The sequence below is a fragment of the Dromaius novaehollandiae genome, chromosome 6 (genome assembly GCF_036370855.1).
Source record: "Dromaius novaehollandiae isolate bDroNov1 chromosome 6, bDroNov1.hap1, whole genome shotgun sequence".
NCBI lineage: Eukaryota > Metazoa > Chordata > Aves > Casuariiformes > Dromaiidae > Dromaius > Dromaius novaehollandiae.
Genome location: NC_088103.1, coordinates 31137183 through 31157196, shown reverse-complemented (window position 1 = coordinate 31157196; position 20014 = coordinate 31137183). Strand labels below are relative to the sequence as shown.

The window sequence follows — 20014 nt, the reverse complement described above, 5'->3', positions numbered from 1 at the left end:
ATCTGAAATAGTATTGGATCTATACTTGTGTGTTTAAAAAAAAATGTAGAAAAGTGCTTCTGCAGTATAGAAGCTGTAGAGTTTTATGCTCATCTGAAGAATTAAGCAGTTTTAATGTGGGAGTTAAAGAAGGTTTTTAAATTACTAAATTATTTAAAAGTTTTTTCATAAAAAAAAAAATCAGTCCTAAAGCAGAAAATATCAGTTCTCTGGAATAAAGAAACACCTCTGAATACTGATATTTTATTTCTTTAGATATTAAATACTTCAAAAAACACATAAGGGGTAGTACTCACTGAACTAAAAAGTAGTTGGAAGAGTAGCCCCACTCGGAATCAGGCTGTACACCACCAAAAAATGTTCTCCATAGTTCCCTTCACATCACTGTGGAGTACTAAGATATTCCTCCGGTGACAGAATCTTTTTACCGTTTCCAGTGGAATTACAGTATGTCGGATTGTGCTCACGCATAGTGCCTTGCTGTAAGGTAGTAATCCCACTGAAATCAATAGGTCTGTTAAGAGAGAAAAGTACTACTGAGACTGGCCTTAAGAGACAGAACAATTCAGTGTTTGTGGTATGGCATGCATCATTACAGTGCTATGGGAAGATGGTGAAAACGCTACAGGTATTAGGCAGCAAGATTAGTGTATAGAAAGGAATTTTCTACTACTATCTTAGTGGAAGGAAAAGACCTTACTTGCTCATTAGTTCTCATGACGGATTAGAATTTAAGACATCTCACATTACCAAACAGAGCAACTGGGGGCATCTAGGGCCAGGAATCTTGATGTTTAATGTGGATTATTCTCTATGCCTTTAACAATGTTCAGCAGTCGCACATATAGTGATATTTGTTATCCATACCATGTCACCTTTTACCCTTTGTAGTTATTCCTTTATAGGGCTTTAAAGAAGAAAGATCTTTCCTTTCACAGTCATTCTAAAATATAATCATGAACTTAAATAGGTTCCAGTCAGAATAAACACACCTTAAAATGAGCACAAACAGCACATAAAACCCTTATCGTCTTCACATTTCTGAAAAGTACAATTTTCTCCCCTGTGATCCCTGACTAGCCCACATCTGCATGAAGCAACATGCAAATGCCCTGCTTTTGCTGTACATGGCTCAACTTCTTACAAATCAGACACCACTGGGAAATCACAGATGGTGTTAGAAAGAAATTTCTGTATGAGTTGGTCTGTGTACTAGAAAGTTTTCATACATGTTCTGAATTACAGCTTGTGCTATTTAATCCTAATCAACCACATGACTTTTTTTAGGAAAAGGAATGGTTAACATTTCCTCCACAGTGTCTCAGTCACTGACACACTCAGGCAGAGTATTTTAGTTTGTCAATTTTTAATCTATGAAATTACACGAATATGCAGTTTTTCTCAAACTGCACCTCTTTCAAAGCATGTATTAGCATAGAGGATCCTAAAGCTATTTTGTTTCATTGTATACAAGGCAAGTATTTTAGGGGTTAATATTAACAAAAGCAAATTGCAAACTCCTCAAAATATTTCTGCTCCTGTTAAATTTACACAAAAAAAGCTGTACTAGCCCAGGCGGAATAAATAACACAAACTAGGTTCTACTGATTGTCATGCGGAGAGGTACGGATGATTTAATATAGTTGAAACATTTCAAGGACTCTGATATGAGCTGTGCAAACTTTTTAGTTTCTACTTCTCACAGCACTCTGCAGATATTTGTGTTGGTCTGGTTTGGACATGGATGACAAATGGTAATTTTTTTGCTTTTCTTAAAAACAGAGTCTTTATATAAAGTCTGAAAGAGAAAATCTTGCAATCATATTCTATGCAAACTTTTCTTGCCTACATTAATTTGTAGGATTCCACAATTACTGACACACAGCTATTGTTTTAATGAATCTGATTTGAGCTGTAGCTTCAAGTACGGTAAGGAATGATTCAAAGTTTGAAATAGTGTAGTGAAGTGAGTCAATTTAAAGTGTTTGGAAAAATATATTACTTTATCAACTTCCTCTGAATATCTTATATAAATAAAAAATATATGCGCATTTCATTTTCCTAAAAGCATAAATTACATTAATAAATACCTTGTTACATTTTGAAGGTTAATTCCTAAATTTCTCAAGACCACCAGAAAGATATTGGCAAAGATTTTTACAGTAACCTATGTGAGTGAAGTACTCAGTTCCCATTAAATTCAATATCCGCTATGGACTCCTTTTAATCCCAGTGAACATTCCTTCAGAGCTAAGTATATATTTTAGTACTTTTTCCACAGAGACAAAATCAATATGCCAGTTTGAATACCCACATAAGACCTGATCCTACAAACTAATATTTAGTAGTAGAGGAGTACAAGCACCCACTGATGCCATGTAATGGTAAAAATAAAATCTTTAAAGGAAATACTACATGAAGAGGCTAATAGCTCTGAATCTCACCTAAAATATGAGCTAGTGCATTGTCATTAAGCCACAGGTCTATAGGAGCTTTAATGAAGTGATTGTACAGTGTTCTTTCACCTGAAGATGGATAGTGCAACTTTTTCGGAGGTTACATGCAAAGAAACTAGTCAAGCTTTTTTTTTTTTAACTTAACAGTCTTACTAGACTGGACTAGAAAATTAAGCTGGTGATAGGAGGTAGCACAACAAATGGATTGAACGTTTTTTAAAGGTTAGTAGCAGTCTAAGGGCCTAAAAATACTCTTTAAAAGTCACTGTACATGATGTGCAATTAGACGGCTGAGATTCTGCATAATTTGGCATATGTCAGAGATAAGATTCCCTGCAGAGCTGCTTTGACTGCAGAATATAATAGATGTGACCTTTCAGGGTTGTAAAGACAGCAGTACAGTTAAAAATCATACATTTCCAAGTATTTCAAAAACTCTAAACACTTCACATTAAAAAATGTGCTGTCCCAAAAGCCAATCAGGTTAGTCAAGGGAAAAACAGAGCCAAACTCGCATTGGTGAGCTCAGCCGTGCAAGGTCCCTAGGGCCCTGAATCTCTCTTTAAACAGGACAGGACATGAGAATCCAATACTTTTTATGATTGAGCTCTATTTCAATAACATCTTTCACTGTGGCTTGCTGGAGCTCAAAGAAGCAACAGATAAGAAAGGAGTACTCACCATTCTGCAAAATCCTCTACCTCTTCTCTGCACTTAAGCAAAGGGCACCAATAATGTGGTTCTAAATTAATACTTGTATATTAGTTTATGTTAAATTAACTCATTTGGCTGCCTAGTACACTGGTAGGTGTTCAGAGTGAAAACAGTCTTTTCACTGAGAATACTCAGTACCAATTGGTCAAATAAGGTTTTGTAGAATTTGACAACAGCTATTTCTCCAGTTTCTTTCCACAGAATTTGATCGCAGACATTTCTCCAGTTAGTTTCCAAGGAATTTCTTTGTATTAGTAAGTTATGCTTACAGTACTTACTTAGCTTAGTGAAAAACCCATAGTCACATGAGACACTGGCTAAGGACTATGACAAAGCCCACTGAAGCTGATTGCAGCCCTTCCATCAACTCTGATGGGCTCTGGATCATCCTTCTAGGGAGGGAAAAGCATGATGGCACTCATTGCAAATATACTAGTGAGCATGGGCTGCCTCAGAAATGGGTAGTGGAGACAATGCAAGAGCAATTGCAGCTGAGACTCTCAACTCTATCTGTAAAGTTAGAAGGCTTATCAGGTAAGGTTGGAAAGGCTTACTGTGGAAGGTTGGAGGGTTGATAGGAGGAAACAAAAGTTTTCAGATCTATTTAGCACTAATAAAATAGTTACATGAATGAAGACTACCAAGTTCAGTCTGATATCAGTTTTCATTTTGTCTTCTACGGTCTTAATTGCATAACTAAGTAAACAGAACATATCAGAACCATGAGGTTTGAGGTTACTATCACACGATGAATGAGAGCTCCTTTTGCATTGTTTCACTTATTCTTGACAACAGAGCAGGTTTTTAATTATTTGAACTATTCTAATAAATAAAACTCACTGCCTTTCCCAGCTTACTAATCAGATGCAAACGAACAGGGAAAAGGATTGCCATGAGATGGACACATTGATGATCTGTCTGTCCAAGGTGGCACTCAGTAAAGGTACTGGAAAGCAAATAGTAAAACTATAGGATCTGAAGAGTTTTAAAAAATGAATTAACCTCTTCTCTGCTGCAGCTTCTGCAAAGGCATTATTCTCTCAAAAAGGCCGGTTAAAATGAATGAAGTTTCAAGGTGGCCTAAGGGAAAATGCTATCTGGCATTCACGTTTAGAATGAGTGTGAAGAGAGAGTTTTGGAAGTAAACGCTGTAAAAAGAAAAACTGTGATACATTATAAGAGAAAGTCAAAGAGTAAGAGGCTTTAGATTCTTGTTTTACACAATGTGTATGTTTTTTTCGAAAGGTTAGTGCATGATTTTCAAATATCACTGCACATCTGTGCATCAGTGCATTTTTTCATAAGCCTTGGTCTCTTTCAGTGTCTTACTGACCTATCAGTGCTGGGAATTCCCTTCATCTTTAAAGGTTTCTGAACTGGCCTGAGCTTTTTGTAATTGCAGCGTCTTTGAAGAAGATGTCACAAGGGGAAGAGGATGTGTTTCACATCGTAAAAGATGCCTGCCCATCAGTGAAAATATAGAAACTTTCCTGTTGATGGTGGAACTGTTATGAAGCAGAAGACTTTAACTTTGTGGGTCACATTTAATTTTGTGGGATATATGTACAAACAGGTTGGAGACTGGAACAAGCAGCTGGTAGAGCATTAACTCTATGCTATGAAGTAATGAGGCAAACAGAATTCAGTCCCAACCTCAGGTGAGCTCTCAAAGAATATCTAAGTATATTAGCCTAAGCTGAATTTTATGTTGTTGCAGCTTGACTGCTTCTGATACCTGAGCTCGCTCGTTTACAGATAGCTTGGGTATCACTGTACCACTGCATCTTCAAGAATAAACTCAACTGATATGACAAAAAATACAAAGAGAAGACATTTTTCAATTGCTTGTATGTCAGTCCTATGAGACTCTGTAACAACCAAACGGAATTGGAAATTCTCATTGTGGAGAAGGAATTTGACATAACTGGCATTCCTGAAACTTGATGCAATGATTCTTGACTTGAATATTAATGTAACTTGTTATTATATATTCAAAAAAGTAGAGTATGTAAAAGAGGAGTAGATAGGAGAAAACATTCTACACATTAAATATTCTACACTTACCTCTTCTAGAATTACTAGTAGATCAGACGTATAGCATTTTAAATGCATCTAAATGACCACGATAACAATGCCTAGGTAGAAATACATTACAGACTATCAGACCAGAAAGCAGGATGAGTTTCTTTTTAAATACCTGTCAATAATGTGTACAACTAAAAAAGAAACCTGTTTTTACATAAGCTGGGAGTTATATATTGAGAGATTTGTGTAGATGGCAATAAAGCAACATTTAATGAACGAAAAAATGAAGAACTTTACCCCCGCAAAAGAACTATTTTGGCCCTCAATATCATGGATAAAAATGGATTATTCACAACTCAGGAGGTTGGTGGTTGCCTTGGAAACTGTGATCATGACCCGATTCCTTTAAAAGCAAGACAAGCAAAGAACAGGACACAGTCTCTCCCTCATCATGTGACAGAGGAACTATGCTGTACTGGGCAGTATTAATGCAAGCAATGCAGGCTGCCTCGTCCATCCTTGCACAACCTTGGTCTTTAGTGGTGACAACTTTCCTAAGCTAGTGGAAATTATACATGAAGTAACTACAAGGAAAAAAGAGTGAAAAAATATTCAGTTGGAAGATCCATAAAACAAGACAGTAGAAGGCCAAAATAATCAGTACAATACAATACTAGTTGCTGTAACTGTGGCTTATTACAACTTTGGTGAAAGCCCATCCTGAACGAATGCAATGATTTCAAATAAAAATCAATATACCATAAATAAGAAAAAAACTATCAATAGCAATAGATACCAATTTGCAGTTTACTGATAAGAAGAAGTAAAGACAGTAGGAAAACATGTGTCTGACAACCTAAAAGGATAATAGGAAGGAGCTTTTAATGTATATTAGGAGAAAAAAAGACATCTCACTTTTTTCAGAGAAACTGTAAATTTATTAGAGATGAGGTAGAACATTTATGAACACTCAGAAAGAATATTTGTACTGTATTTGCAAAGAAGTTCAATGATATGCTCAAATCATCGACGCATGATATATATTGCAGTCCACTTTTAAAGGAAGAGAATGTTAGTCAATAACTGCTAAGAACTGGTATTTTATAATCAATATGCCCAGAGTATATCTGTCCAAAGACGTTATGAGAAAGTCCTAAAGAGGTCTCTGCATTCCTAGTGCTACCAGAAATTCCAGAAGCCTGGAAGAGTGCTAATATTGTACCAATATGCAGAAAAAATTAGATGGGATGGCAGCATTCTTTTAGGCTGGTTAGCCTGACATGGTTCCCATGCAAAATATGGAAACACTGATATGGGATCCAACTGTCAAAAATTACAGATAGGAATACCACTGATGTCAGCCATGTTTACCAAGACAGCAGTCATAAATTTGCAGACATTCTGTTTTCAAAAAGATCTGATTTCATTCTTCAACAAAATTTCCAATTTATTTGATAAAAGTAACTGAACAGATACAATATCCTTTGTACAGCATTTGAATTAGTACTGTAAGAGAAAATGATAGGAAATTAGTAAAATACAATATCCTTAGAGCTTACACTAAATAGAACAAGAACTGACTAATTGAAAGACTGAAAAGTGTTTCTTGCAAAGTTCTTCAGGTATGAGGGCAAGTCCTGAGGATATTCAGTACTTTCACCAGTGAGGTAAAAGTGAATAAAAAAACTGCTTCTGATAAAATCTGTGGATGATGGAAAGGTTAGAGAATGGTAACTAATGATAAGAACATGGCATTCATACACATCAATCTCAAGTATTCTGTTTCTGATAACACTATAACCTCCAAAGTTGAGCTAGTCACATAAACACATAAGACTGGAATAAAACTGGGACTATGCAGATATAACAAATCAATTTTATATTGATTTTGAAAAACCTGATGAAAATGTTTGCATTTTTATCCTGTCCCATGTGTGTTCTTTTCAGAGATAAAAATGTCAATTACATTTTGATATGCATGGCATTTCAAATGGTCAGCTGTTTTGATGTTATATGGTTTTGTTAAATTGTCAATTTGAAATATAAAATACAAAAGTCTGGATTTGAATCTAGAGTATGCCTGGATGAAAACAATCCAATGTTATGCCCGTTACTGAGCAAATATGTAATTTTCATGCAGTGCTCTAAAATTTCCTGATATTGTACAGCTAAGAAACTGCAAATCTCAAAGTTCAGGGTTCTCACTTACAGAGTTACTATTTTACAAGGGATTTTTGAGGACTGTTTGTGCTGCCCAGGGTTTTTGTCTTGTCTTGCTGCTCATTAGTTGCCAGTAAACTCTCTTCTGGCACTGGCTACTGCTTAATGGCATATCTATATTTTTTCTTAAATTTAGATGGCTTCAACATGAAGGACGGAAGCTCAAGTAAATTTGCAGTTATGAAGTTTCTAATGTCTTTTTTCCAATGGGGCAGAAGCATCATTAATCTCTATACTTACGTAAATAAATACAAATCAGTTTCCCCATCCAACAGATCTCTCAAAAACTACAAACATCTTAAATTTCAATAGTGTCCACAACTATCTAGATCAAACCTTATGCTTTTGCATAGTTGCCACATTTCCACTCTCCTCTTTTGCCTTAAAGGAACTGCCAGACAGGAAAGACACAGGAGTCCCATACTAAGGAGGGAGAAATAACCGCCTTTCCGCAACTTCCTAGTAAACTGGGAGGATACCTGAGAAAACCATGGGCAGTATCCACTTGCAGCTCCAACTCTTGGGGCTATACCCTTGCTCTTGCTACGCACCACATCAGGTCTTGTGGTACGATACCACTGCATACCTGCTAGGGAAATGCTTCCTTTCAAGATTCTTCACCCGAGTTCGTATCATTTGCAGTATTCCACCATCTGCAGTAGTGGAAGCAGCTGAATGATACAGATTTTCCTTATTCTTTTTTCCTTCCGCACATCCTTAAGATACTTTCTTTGCTACTACATGTACAGATATGCAGATAAAACCCAGTCATCCTCAAGCAGAAAGGATTCTGTACATCCTATCATGAAAATAAAGGTATGTTTTAAAATTGATGGAAAGCTTTCACATTTTATATGGGGCGGACACTTAAGAAGGAACAACATTAGCGATTAAAAAGAATGAAGCAGACAATTGCCTGTGGACAAGGACTGATATAGAAATGCATAAACAGACATTTTTCCTTTCCCACTTAACAGAACTATCAAAAGCGTACAGCTAAAGACACTGACAAAACCCAACAAATCACTCTGACATCCTACCAGCTTCTTTCTACTACTTTGCTCTTATTTTCCCAGAAGTCTGCTGGGAAAATCCCTCACACACCATGCCACTTCTGCTTCCATGTCCCCTCTCCCTTCAATATCCTCAGTCCTACCACATGGTCATAAAACTGCAGTGAGGGTGACGTTTCACCTAAAAGTTGTACAGGCTAGTCATCTACCTAACTGTTTCTACTATCAATAGCTGACAGTGTTGGGACACAAAAAGAAACTACAACAACCGTGTATACTTGTTCTTGGCTATGAAAAAATCCAAAGAGAATCATAAGTAAAACAATTTAGGTTTCAGAAAATATCCAGGTCCAACTTTCATCAACATTCTCTATTAAAAATTGTTAAGAGAAGAAATGGTTTTCCCCTATTTTGTATATTTGTCTTTTAAATCACTCCTACTCTTATTTTAAATTAATTTAAATGACTGTGAACTGTTGATGCAACAATTGCCTGGCAAATTAGATGTCCCTGTTTTGCCCCTGTTTTAAATTGTCCTAGTTTAAACCAAGATCATATCTTGAAGTACTATCCATGTTTCTACTTATCCTGACAGAAACAATAAATAAATAGGCTTCTGACTGGTCAACAATTTACTCTTTGAGAACATCCTATTTATTTTTGTTCATCCTGTACTAATTTGCAGTCAATTACACAGAACTGATAATGTTTAAGTGCTGTAGATAAGGGTACAAAACTTCTACATGATGTCTTTGAAGTATAATTTGTTGATCTATGGCACCACGCTTTGAAAGCCCACAGTTTCACTCTCTTCCCTGTGATATTGCCTTTCAAGGTTTAAAGATAATAAAAAACAGTTTATGAAAAATGCCTAGCAGTGGCAAAATACCCACTCCTCATGGGCTTGCTTGTTTACCCATTACTTTATAGTGAAAAGTAACAGAAATTGCTCAGTACTGCAAATTCAGTGCCTGAAATATACCACCTGCAGGGAAGGGCAGGAACATTTTAATATGTAGTTAGCCACTTGGTGCAAAACCTCATTTTTCACTGTCTTTTCTGACTAAAGGCCAGGGTTAAAAAAGAAATTGTGTGCCTTTCACTGTATTTTGCAGTGTACCTGTCTCTGTACAGGCCTGTAGGCAAAATGCGAAAAATATTATACAATGTGGCTATGTGGTTTTCTAAGGCCTTCTTCACGTTTCTTTTTTCTTCACCAAAACAGAGGATAACTTCTCACGTTAATGAGTAAAGCCCTACAGACATGCATCATCATATGTGATCTTATAATAATTTCACCAGCCTGTACTGACTTCTGATTTAGGTCCCATTCTTCCTTGATCTTCTCATATGTTTCTGTCCTCCATCCTTTCTCTATGAATTGCTGATAAATGCCCACTCACTGGTACATACAGTTATATGGAAAATGCTGGGAATAAAAGCCATACATTAACTTTTTGAAACAAAGTCGTGAATATTTATCATGTATTTGTAGAGAATGAACTCTTCATGGCTGGGGCAGCAATACTGGCATGCTTGAATTGCACACTTAAAAGTAAATTTACGGGGAATAATAGCTGGTCTGAGAGTTAGCAATGGGTGGCACCTATGACCTGTATGGCACTAATAGCTAATAATAGCTGCTATTAACCCTTGTTATCAATGTGAGTTACACAGGATAAAAGACCTACTAAAGGGCAACCAACCTGAGGTCCAAACAATAAGAATGCAGTCTATATATAAGCAACATCTCTTTTAATTTTCAGTCATTGAGCCAAATTATGCTTTCACTTTATACTGATGCAGCATGAGTTGACTAATATAAATTGCAGAAGAACTCAGCTGATTAAATTACTTTAAGGCAACTCAGGTGCTAATAGTGTAAGCACTAACAACAGATGATGGTGATTAATGAAATGGGAAAAGACAAGTAACATTCAGTAGCTGAGACTAATTTTGATAGCAAGTGCTGAATACAACCCACAGCGATTACAGTGCTGAGCAGAGCGCATACAGTAAATGTTTCTCATGCTGTAAGTTACAGTTTGCATATTTCTTAAATTGTATTCAGGTATCCCATATTTTGGGATGTCAGCAACAACTTAATTCAATCCATTTGCTCTGATATCTTTACCTTAAGAGATATTTAACAAAAAAATTGTAAAACAGAAATATGCTTGGATGCACAACACAGAGGTCACAGGTACTTGGGAGTATTTACCATCTGCTGACTTTAGTTTCCATCTGTGTGTGTTATCTGCTTTAAAATTCTTGTACTACTATGATCAAATTATTCAATATTGATGAAATTTAACACCACTATAAAATCCTGATGTCAGCTGATGGTGGCTAAACTCTGTAGGTGGGTGACTCGTATTTTGGCTCTGGGTGTATGCAAAACTATCTCAGTCTTCAAGAAGACTGAGTCTGAATCCCCTCAGACAGAGGAGGATCTTGAATGTAGGTCTTCAGACATTCTGAGTATTTTTAACTTCTAGGCATCATACCAACAAAGGTAATTAAGTACATAATTCTCCCAGATTTCAGTGGGAGTTAAGTTCCCAAAATAGAATTGAAGAGTTGGGCCAAAGCTTATTACATGAAAAGGGACATTATCACTACTGTGTTCTCGTCTCTTGCTACTCCAGTGGTTGATTTTTAAACAAAGAGTAATCCTAGCTAAAATTTTCAAAAGAAATTTTAAGTGCCTTTATACTGGAGGGGAATACTGGTTGTTGGTCCCTAGTGGGCAGCTATGAAAGGTTAGAAATTAGATTCACTTTCACAGCATTCCCTTCTCGGCTGATTCACTCATCTCCATGGGATTCCAGCTGGAGGCTTATAGCCTACACTCTAACCTTGCAGACATCCATGGCATTTGCTTATGTTTCCACCCTGGAGTCCAGGCATCTAAACACTAGACATTGCTACTCTAAGTATCTACATTAGACCTAGTCTGTGATTTGCTGGAGTGAGACTGTTTGTAGTAAATGGATCTTTTTCCCCTCATTTTTTTCTTCTTTCTTCATCTTAATTATGTTCTGTTCTTTGTCAAATAGAAAGAAGAATATTTTCCCTTGTTTTATGGCTGTGATGCTAAATGTTGATTATGCTACTTAATTAAACCCCAACAAAGATGCCTAGAATAGACGGCCATCACCTGATCATAACTGACAGGATAATTACTGGCTTAATATTCAAATACATAAGCATTTTATTTTATACTTGTAAATGTTTAATTTTTTTCTGTCTTGTAAATACATATGATATTTTCTATAGAGCCCTATCCATGCTCAACATTCTGTATATTTTCTGATGCAATTATTCCTGTGTAAGGTTTTGGGTAATGATGGCAGTTCACTGTTGATGGTGGCAATACAGTTTATCAATTATGAATTCACCATTTCAGACGAACTGTCACAGGTAACTCCGAAAAAATCACTGCCTTAAAGTCAATTTTGTATTCTCATTGCAATTAATTGAAAACTAGGTCAACAGCCACTCCAGACAGAAAATGATATTAAATGGGGAGAAATGTTATACAGAAATAATTAAGCACTTGTTCTATTAAAATGTGATAACATTCTTTCAACTGCACCCACTGACATATAAGTTTGAAAGCAATTTTTTTGCTTCATATTATATCCAGTTTCAAGAGTGCAACAAAATGAAAACATCACTTGTCTTTGGAGCCTCAGTAATTGCTGTGATAAACATGCAGGCGTACAGCATGCTAATGAGTGGACTTAAATATAGAAACTAGTAATTAAATTTTTCTTTTTTCTTTTTTAACTACCTTAATTGGTTGTTAATTTATGCACCTGATTTTTCAGGTACTTGTACATACTCATTAAAAATGACCTCCAAGAAAAGCAGGAATGCTGAAAAAAGAGGCAGAATGACAGGTTGGCTGCTGCTAAGTTTAGCCTTTTTCTGTGTTGGGAAATGCTTTTGTAAGTACTGTAATTATATGTGATGGAAATAGTAGAACAGTTTCAGAAACTTTTCATATTCAACAGTATTACAGCACTAGTTACAGAGCTGTCAGTACTTCTCTTCCAAACCCCTGTTTACCACTTTGTTACAAAATTCACTCCAGGCTGAAATCTGGTGTGTACTGTATTAGCCTGGAAAAGAATGACTTTGCAGTATTTTGGTTATACAAAATGTGTCATTTTTCTGTCAGAATATTAAGAAATTTTTTATTATAATCTAATTTCATGAAGGAAGAAAAGAAACTAAAGAGTAAATTTATTTTAGTCAATGCAAAGCAAGTGGACTAGAAATTTGGCTTTAACATAAATCTGTCAGGCTACATAAAATTGGTTGTAGCACATGTACAATGATTTCAACTCATGCTGTCTCTTTAAATTCATATTACTTTAATACTAATGTCCTTAAAACTTCACATAGACTGGTAAGCTGTGAAGTACTGGCTACTACTCTAAACTAATAAATACCTTTTTGTGGGGAGCAGTGCATAAATGTAGGTCTTCATTTTATGCAATAAATGCATTGATAACATTTGAGATTTAAAAACTGTAATATATATCTACAAAGTAGCCATGATGGCTTTATAGACCTAATAATCCAAAGGGTACATTATTGTCTTCCAGGAACAACTGCCTCACAATACGTTCATGAGCACAGTCATTAAAAATTCCACGTGCATCTGGTGTCAGGGACAAGCACTTTTCTCACAGGTGATACTGCTAACCAGTTACAGAAAAGCATGAACAGAACTCTCACTGGCATTCTTTGGTCAAGCCCCAACGTGTCTATGACTTCCAAAATCTTAAATGACCTTCCTCAAGCAATGATCCACTCTTGCTCTGCCTCCTTCATACTTTGGAAGACCCTTTTCACATCAAGGGCATCTCTAGGGGCAGGTTCTGTACCTGGTAAAGGCAAACACACTCACTGGTAAATTTTAGTTTTCATCTACCTCTTACTGAATTCCTCATTGCTAAAACAGGGAGTGCAACTCTGCAGAGTATTGTGAAGACAATGTGATTAAGTTATATCAAGTGTTCCAATACTCTGCTATGCAGTGTCAGAGGACTCTAGGATCACTTCAAAATATTAATTCCAGTAGAACGGATTCTTAGGTATGTTGCTGGACGAATTGATACAAGAAACCTGAGATAATGGAGTGATCTGAATCTCTGAATATTCAGAGGTAACGTAAGAAGAACAAATAATAACCAGGTCAATTCTAATGCGTTTTACCTGATTTTTTCTAAACTTACCAAAGCTTCATAATTCAAACACCAGTTGTGAACTTTAGATTAGGGGACACATCTTTGTAAGTGCTTGTACTGTAGCTAATACAATGGGCCATAATCATGGCTTTATTGAAAACTAAATATTAAATAGCAGTAGCAATTCAAATAATAACACCATCTCTCTAGAGTGCAGTACATTGATTGCTTTGTACTTTTCACAGGATAATTTTAAAAGGAAAATAAAATGTGGATTGATTGTACATCAAATATGGAATGGCATTATGTATAGCACAAATGTGGCAAAATGTTCTTTAAAGGAAAATGCATACTAATATCTAAAGCCCACTCTGTTCTGCTTCCTTTTTCGTTATAGCTGGTGTTTCATTTTAACATATACGCTTGAAACTCACTTTGTGTTTAATGGAATGCTCTGGGCCAAACTGATCCCTAGTGTAATGTTGCGTGCATATGTCAGACAATTATTACGATTTTTAATGGCATGAGTTTGGAGTGGCTGCATTATTCATGTGGAGCATATTGTTGAGAAGGTCATACAGGTCACTTGAAGCATTTTAAAAAATTCTGCAGTTCAGGAATGTGCTTTTCACATATGTACTTTCTAAATATGTGCTTACTGGTTTTGCTTTTTTATTGATGAGTACTAATATTATTTATTTCACCCTCAACCTATAAGGTCAGATTTCATTAGTCACTATTTGCAGGCTCAAAATGACATGAAGACTACAATAAGCTTTAAATTAGAAAACCCCAAAAGAAAATTTCATTGTTGTAGCAGATTGTCAGTCCTCAGAATATTAATGGACAGACTTGTAGTACATTTTCTGTATCCTGTGGCTATTCATTTAACATATTCATTATGCTGGATATCATGTTATGTTTGAGCATTCGCAAGAACCTGCTGTAATTTTTAGCAACAAAGCTCCTGAATTTTCTTCATTACGAAAATATTGTTAGGCTGTGCATGTCTGTTTATAAGAAATGTTTGAAAGAATTCATTATAGCTTTTGACATTATTATAACAAAAACCTGAAGGTGTGTTTCATCTGTTGTGGCGACTCTATACCCTTCCTTTTCTCAGTCCCTGCCACAGGGGTTGCAGCCAAGCAAAAATGGCATCAATATTACAGCTCATGAGCTATTCCTCCTCCTACTCTTGGAGCTATGGTTTTCAGCTGTGAACTGAAGGAACCCAAATAGGTCTTATAACTTACATCATGCACTAGGCCAATCACTGGCAGAGCCAGTATTTGAGATCCAGAACGATGGTATAAAAAACCATCCCAGAGTTTCATAAACTACCATCTGACAGGAATGAATGCTTACTTTGAGTGGAGACATACAGAACCTATCCTTCATTTGACATGATAGCATTATGGCCTCGCCTTGACCAAGGGCTGAGTAACTGAGCATAATGAGCCATGGCCAACAAGATATTGCAAACAAGGCCTAAGCATAATGAGCCACGGCTGACATGACAACGCAAACAGGACCTGAGTGTAATGAGCCTTAGCATGGGCCATGGATCAACAAATGACAGGCTAACACTACCTGAAGCTGCTGGAAAGGTATACTGTGACCTGCTTGGCGCCTTGTGCCAACATAAAGACCCCTGGCAGCAGAGATTGGGGGTGGAGGGGCCATTGATACATGGACATCCAACACTGTGTAGAAGCAGAGGGCCGAGGTGGAACTGTGACGTGCTGCTGCCGAGCCACTGCCCAAGAGCTCGGGACAGCCTGGTCAGTGGGAGTGCTGCATTCCCCAGGGCTTACAGTGCTGACTTATTGGACTGATTATTGTGGGGGGTCTCAGCTAACTCTGTGTGTTTCTGTGTGCATGTGTACATGTGTGAAAAGCTTTTTCTGACACAGTTTACTTGTTCCTTGGTCCACCTAATAAATTGAACTGTGTCTCACATTATTTGGTGCCTTTTACCTCAGTGATATCACTCCTTTCCTGTTTGCAGTATTCCAGGACAACACATATAATTCAGGTTTCGATCACTTTTTAGAAGCACTGACCATCCCTTGCCTTCAGTCTCTCAAATCATATCTAAGATGAACACTATGGCCTACTGAGATTAAGTACAAACACTCCAAGGAAGAGCTGAAGAAATGCCTTGAGTGACCTCTCTGCTGGGAGCGTTTTGTGACATTTAGATGTAAGAGTGTTAGGAAAGTACATCAGTCAGAAAAGAAGTTTTGAAAAGTCCCAGTAACAGACATGAGGCTATGGCTTATAAGCTTAGAGGACTGGAGCAACTAATAGTAAAACTCCATTGCCAAAGAACAAATACACGACTTCGAAAATTCTCCTTGTTTTCTGAGAAATCAGAGGTAACTAATCAAATCCTTTGCATTCAGGAAAAAAGCCCCTGCTGATCTTGCTTTTCAAGAAATTATCCTGTGTAAATTATTGAAAAGATGAGTCACTATTTCCACAATTTCCTGTAAACACACATGTATTTCATGAGATCCTGTGGGAGAGAGAGATTTTAGAAGCATAAAACCATAAACTTGATTATAATTAATGTCTGTACTTGGGAAACTCTGACACATGTATCAAAAATTCATTTTTGAATGACAGATTTACATTTTCACTACATTTTCATCAATTAACTTTTTATTTCATAGCATATTTTAACCATCATTTCTTTGGCTGTGCTTATTGTCATCAGATTAGTATCTGCTTGCAAATATTACAGTAGGGTATACCAAGGCAGATTTGTTAACCAAATCCCTTCTCACTGCTTTACTCGTTTCTCTAAATATCATTAAAGTTCTTAGTATTAAACAGGAAAAAAATTAAAGATTGGCTCTTGGAAAAAACGTAATTCAAGGATTTGGCAGTGCCCTTTTACATCTAGACCTTGATTTAAGAGCCAACACAGCTAAAAGCATAAGATACTATGCTGCTGTAGCACATTAAAAGGTCAAATTTAAATGAGTTCAGGTTGAGATACTGTTCTTTATCTTAGGGAGGAATCAATTATGAACTCCAGTTAAACATATAACTCACACGACTTTTTTCTCAAATGGGATACAATGATGAATTTAAGCCATAATTACGCTAGTATTAGCAAATGCTTAACATCCGACTCCTGATCAGTCATACCAGAATCAAAAGGTATTTAATGTTTGCAAAATTAACTATATGTATTGCTGTTTGGAGGACTGATGTCTTCTACAGTAAAGATCTGATATGTGTGCAATAGCATTTCCCAAAGAATTTAGTCCAAAGTAAGAGAACTGTCCTCAGCAAGCAGAATAACTTTTACGTTACACTGATCACTTAGGATGTTTTTAATAGCTAGAATACTGAAGGAAGGTGTGGTAATTATCTTTAGTGCTTCTGCTGTAGGCAAGGTCAGACACTGAATTTTGGGTTCAGAAACTGTTGACTTTCCTTTTTCCCAGTGTCTTTGCAGGAGGTAACTGTGTTAGCTGTGAGGCTGACAGAATATAGAAGCCAGGTGGAGAAGATAGACTGTATTTTCAAGAGAAAGGAACCGCTAATTTATCTTCAAAATGTGACAGAAACAGGGACACAAAGAGGAGAAATGGAGTAGAGAGAAAAAAAAGATAAAGGGAAAGCAAACCCAAAAATGTTCTGCATATCCTCAAAAGTGCATTAAATATGTTTCTACATTTATAAATAGCAAGAAAAACAGCTGAGAGGATAATAATTACTTGTCTATAAATTGTTACCTTCTCTTACTCTTCACTGTTGCTTTGATCATTCATCTCTGGGGCAAAGTCCTGTTCAGATCCTGCAATGGGATCCATTTTGCCTGCGCAGGTTCCCAGCAAGGTCAATGGGTCTCTCTAGAAGTGCCTCTTCATGAAGGAATGAGTTCTATATACCTAAAGTCCCAAAGTAAAAAAACATATCTTATTCATCTACAAAGCATCATATATGCGTGCATATATTTACACATATACACGATGCAAAATGAAATATAAATAATGTGGATAGGGCAGTATTGTTGTTTCTACTTGTTTAATCTGAACAGCTGCATCAAGCTTCAGTGGAATTTTTTGGACTTCTGCCATTGACTTCAAAGGAACCAGATTCAGGCCATTAAAAAAAGCAAATATTTGAAACCAACAATATTTAAAAATCCTGGCTTTGGAAGTGATGATGTGAAGCTCAGAGTTTACTCTCCTCTGTGTAGAAATAACCTGTAGGGGGGAGAATGGGACCTTTAGATAATTAACTATTCAGTAATTCTTAAGTAGCTCAATAGTGCTTTTTATCTTCAAAGTGCTTTATAAACATTAACTAAGTAATCCTCACAATCCTCTGAAGTAAATAATTTGGTATTTGTTATCCTTATGAAGAACTGCTATAAATTAACAGGAAATGCTGAAAATAGCATTTTTCATTTATATTTTTCTAATAGGAAAAGGAAAAAATACAACAAACTCAGGCTGTGAATCTGCATTTTCTTGGTGCTTACTCCATTTTAAACAGTTACTGCTCCAAAGTAAAAATATAATCTGCATGACTCTGTCCATTGCCAGACATGCAAAACCTACCACAGAAAGCAGCTGTCTCTGAACTCTACCTCCTCTCTCAGAAGCAACTGTCCTCTCTCTTAAGTGAACTTCTCTGACACATGGTTCCGATAGCCTTTGCTGTCATGAATTGCCTTGATTTGTGGAAGGGTGGTTTGACTGCAGGCTTTCCCTCTAGATGAAATTTAGCGTAGATAACTGTAAAATGATGCAGCTGGGAAAAAAACAAACGATCAGCTTGAAGCCAAACGTTACCACTCAGAAGTGAGATCCTGTGGTTATGATGCAGTGCCAGGAAGACATTAGCTTGATGCTCAGCAGCATTTTAAAATTAAATCAAATGTTAGGAATTGTTAGGAAAGGTTTAGTGGGGTTTCTTTTCAAGTACATATTTCAGTGGATAATTTGGCTGTTCTTATATATTGATAGTTCACAAATGGACTACAAAATAAATGTCTGATATAGGAGTTTAGGTTTTGGTGTTATTTATCAGCAGTGGAATTAAGCGCATTTCCCACAATGTTTATCAAGCAAACAGTGCTTCTCTAACAATTATTTGACAGGAAGAAATACTACCCACACTTAAACCTCCCAGATTTACCGTATTAAAAAGACTGAGGAAGAAGGTAAGCCTGGATCACATCATCCAATATGTATGTTTGCATTAAAGAACATCAACCTCACTTTAGATTAACTAACTTTCACAATCATCTCCTATGAAATGATAGCTAATGGAGGTCTGATTGGTATTGGTGGTCATGTTAATATTGCTGTTCTCTGTGAAGAAATGAAATAAGTAAAGTGATATGAAATACTGCAGAATTAATTTGTGTCACATTTTTATGCACACACACACCCCCCTAATATTAATTCATGCACTAAATCTGAATATTATCTTTACTCTCATGTCCATGGTATGAAAAAGGCAGGCATGAAAAAGGCAGGCATTTAACCTTGTTCTATTATAATCTATTACTGTTACAAAATTATACCTTCCCAAATATACACTAAAAATGATAAAAGTTACTCAACGAATGAGATATTTAGAAGCTCGTCTGATAATCACATCAGAAAATATGTGAATTTGCTTCTTTCTAGGAATACAATTTTTATATGGTGTAAATTATGTGGAAAGTTAATTCTGCTATGGAAATGGTTTATTTTTCCCTTCTGCTGATTATTGAAAAAAACAAATACCTTTTCCCATGATATTATGCCTCAAATTATTTGGTCCAGAATGCTCCTCTGTTTCAAAAAAAGAGGATCTTGGTCAGAAATAATCTAAAAGAAAGTGGAAGGAAGGAATGCCACTGACCCAGCCCAAACCCTGCTCTTCAGGGACTCAGAAGAGATCCTTCCTCACAGGCTGCCTCTCACAGCAGTTTTGGTCAGAGCCTCAGACAGCGACAGAATCTATACTCTATGTTAGAGACACTATTCCTGCTTTGTCCTAAATATCCACAATCAACATGCCATAAAAATAGTTATATGACCCTTAAACACAGTGTTATATGATATAATAATATGAAACATTCTCACAAAACAGATCCAGCCTCTACATAACTTGGGATATCCTTCCCTTGACATTCATGTTGTTAAGGTATCATTCCTGTGTACTCATAGCTCCCTATCTCAGATCCTGCTTCCATAAATATCAGTACTGAATCTGTTGAGTTCTCAAGATGCTCTAGATGTTACTGCCCAATCTTTTCTTAAGCCTAAGGATAATGTAAAATTTCAAAGAGATTTAAAATTTTTTAAAAATAAATTATATTTGCTAAAACTGTCAATGTTTCTAGCATTTTCTGTTACGTATTTAGTTT

General features: G+C 36.3%; 1 long non-coding RNA gene across 2 annotated transcripts in view; it reads right to left on the bottom strand.

Annotated features, from left to right (window-relative positions):
* Positions 1 to 20014, bottom strand: part of LOC112979707 (uncharacterized) — a 59301-nt gene that overhangs the window by 21442 nt on the left and 17845 nt on the right. For both annotated transcript variants that reach the window (XR_003258253.2, XR_003258252.2), the window contains exons 2-3: positions 17382 to 17537; positions 297 to 514 (exon numbers count right to left, since the gene is read on the bottom strand). This is a non-coding gene — a long non-coding RNA (uncharacterized LOC112979707). The remainder of the gene's footprint in view (positions 1 to 296; positions 515 to 17381; positions 17538 to 20014) is intronic.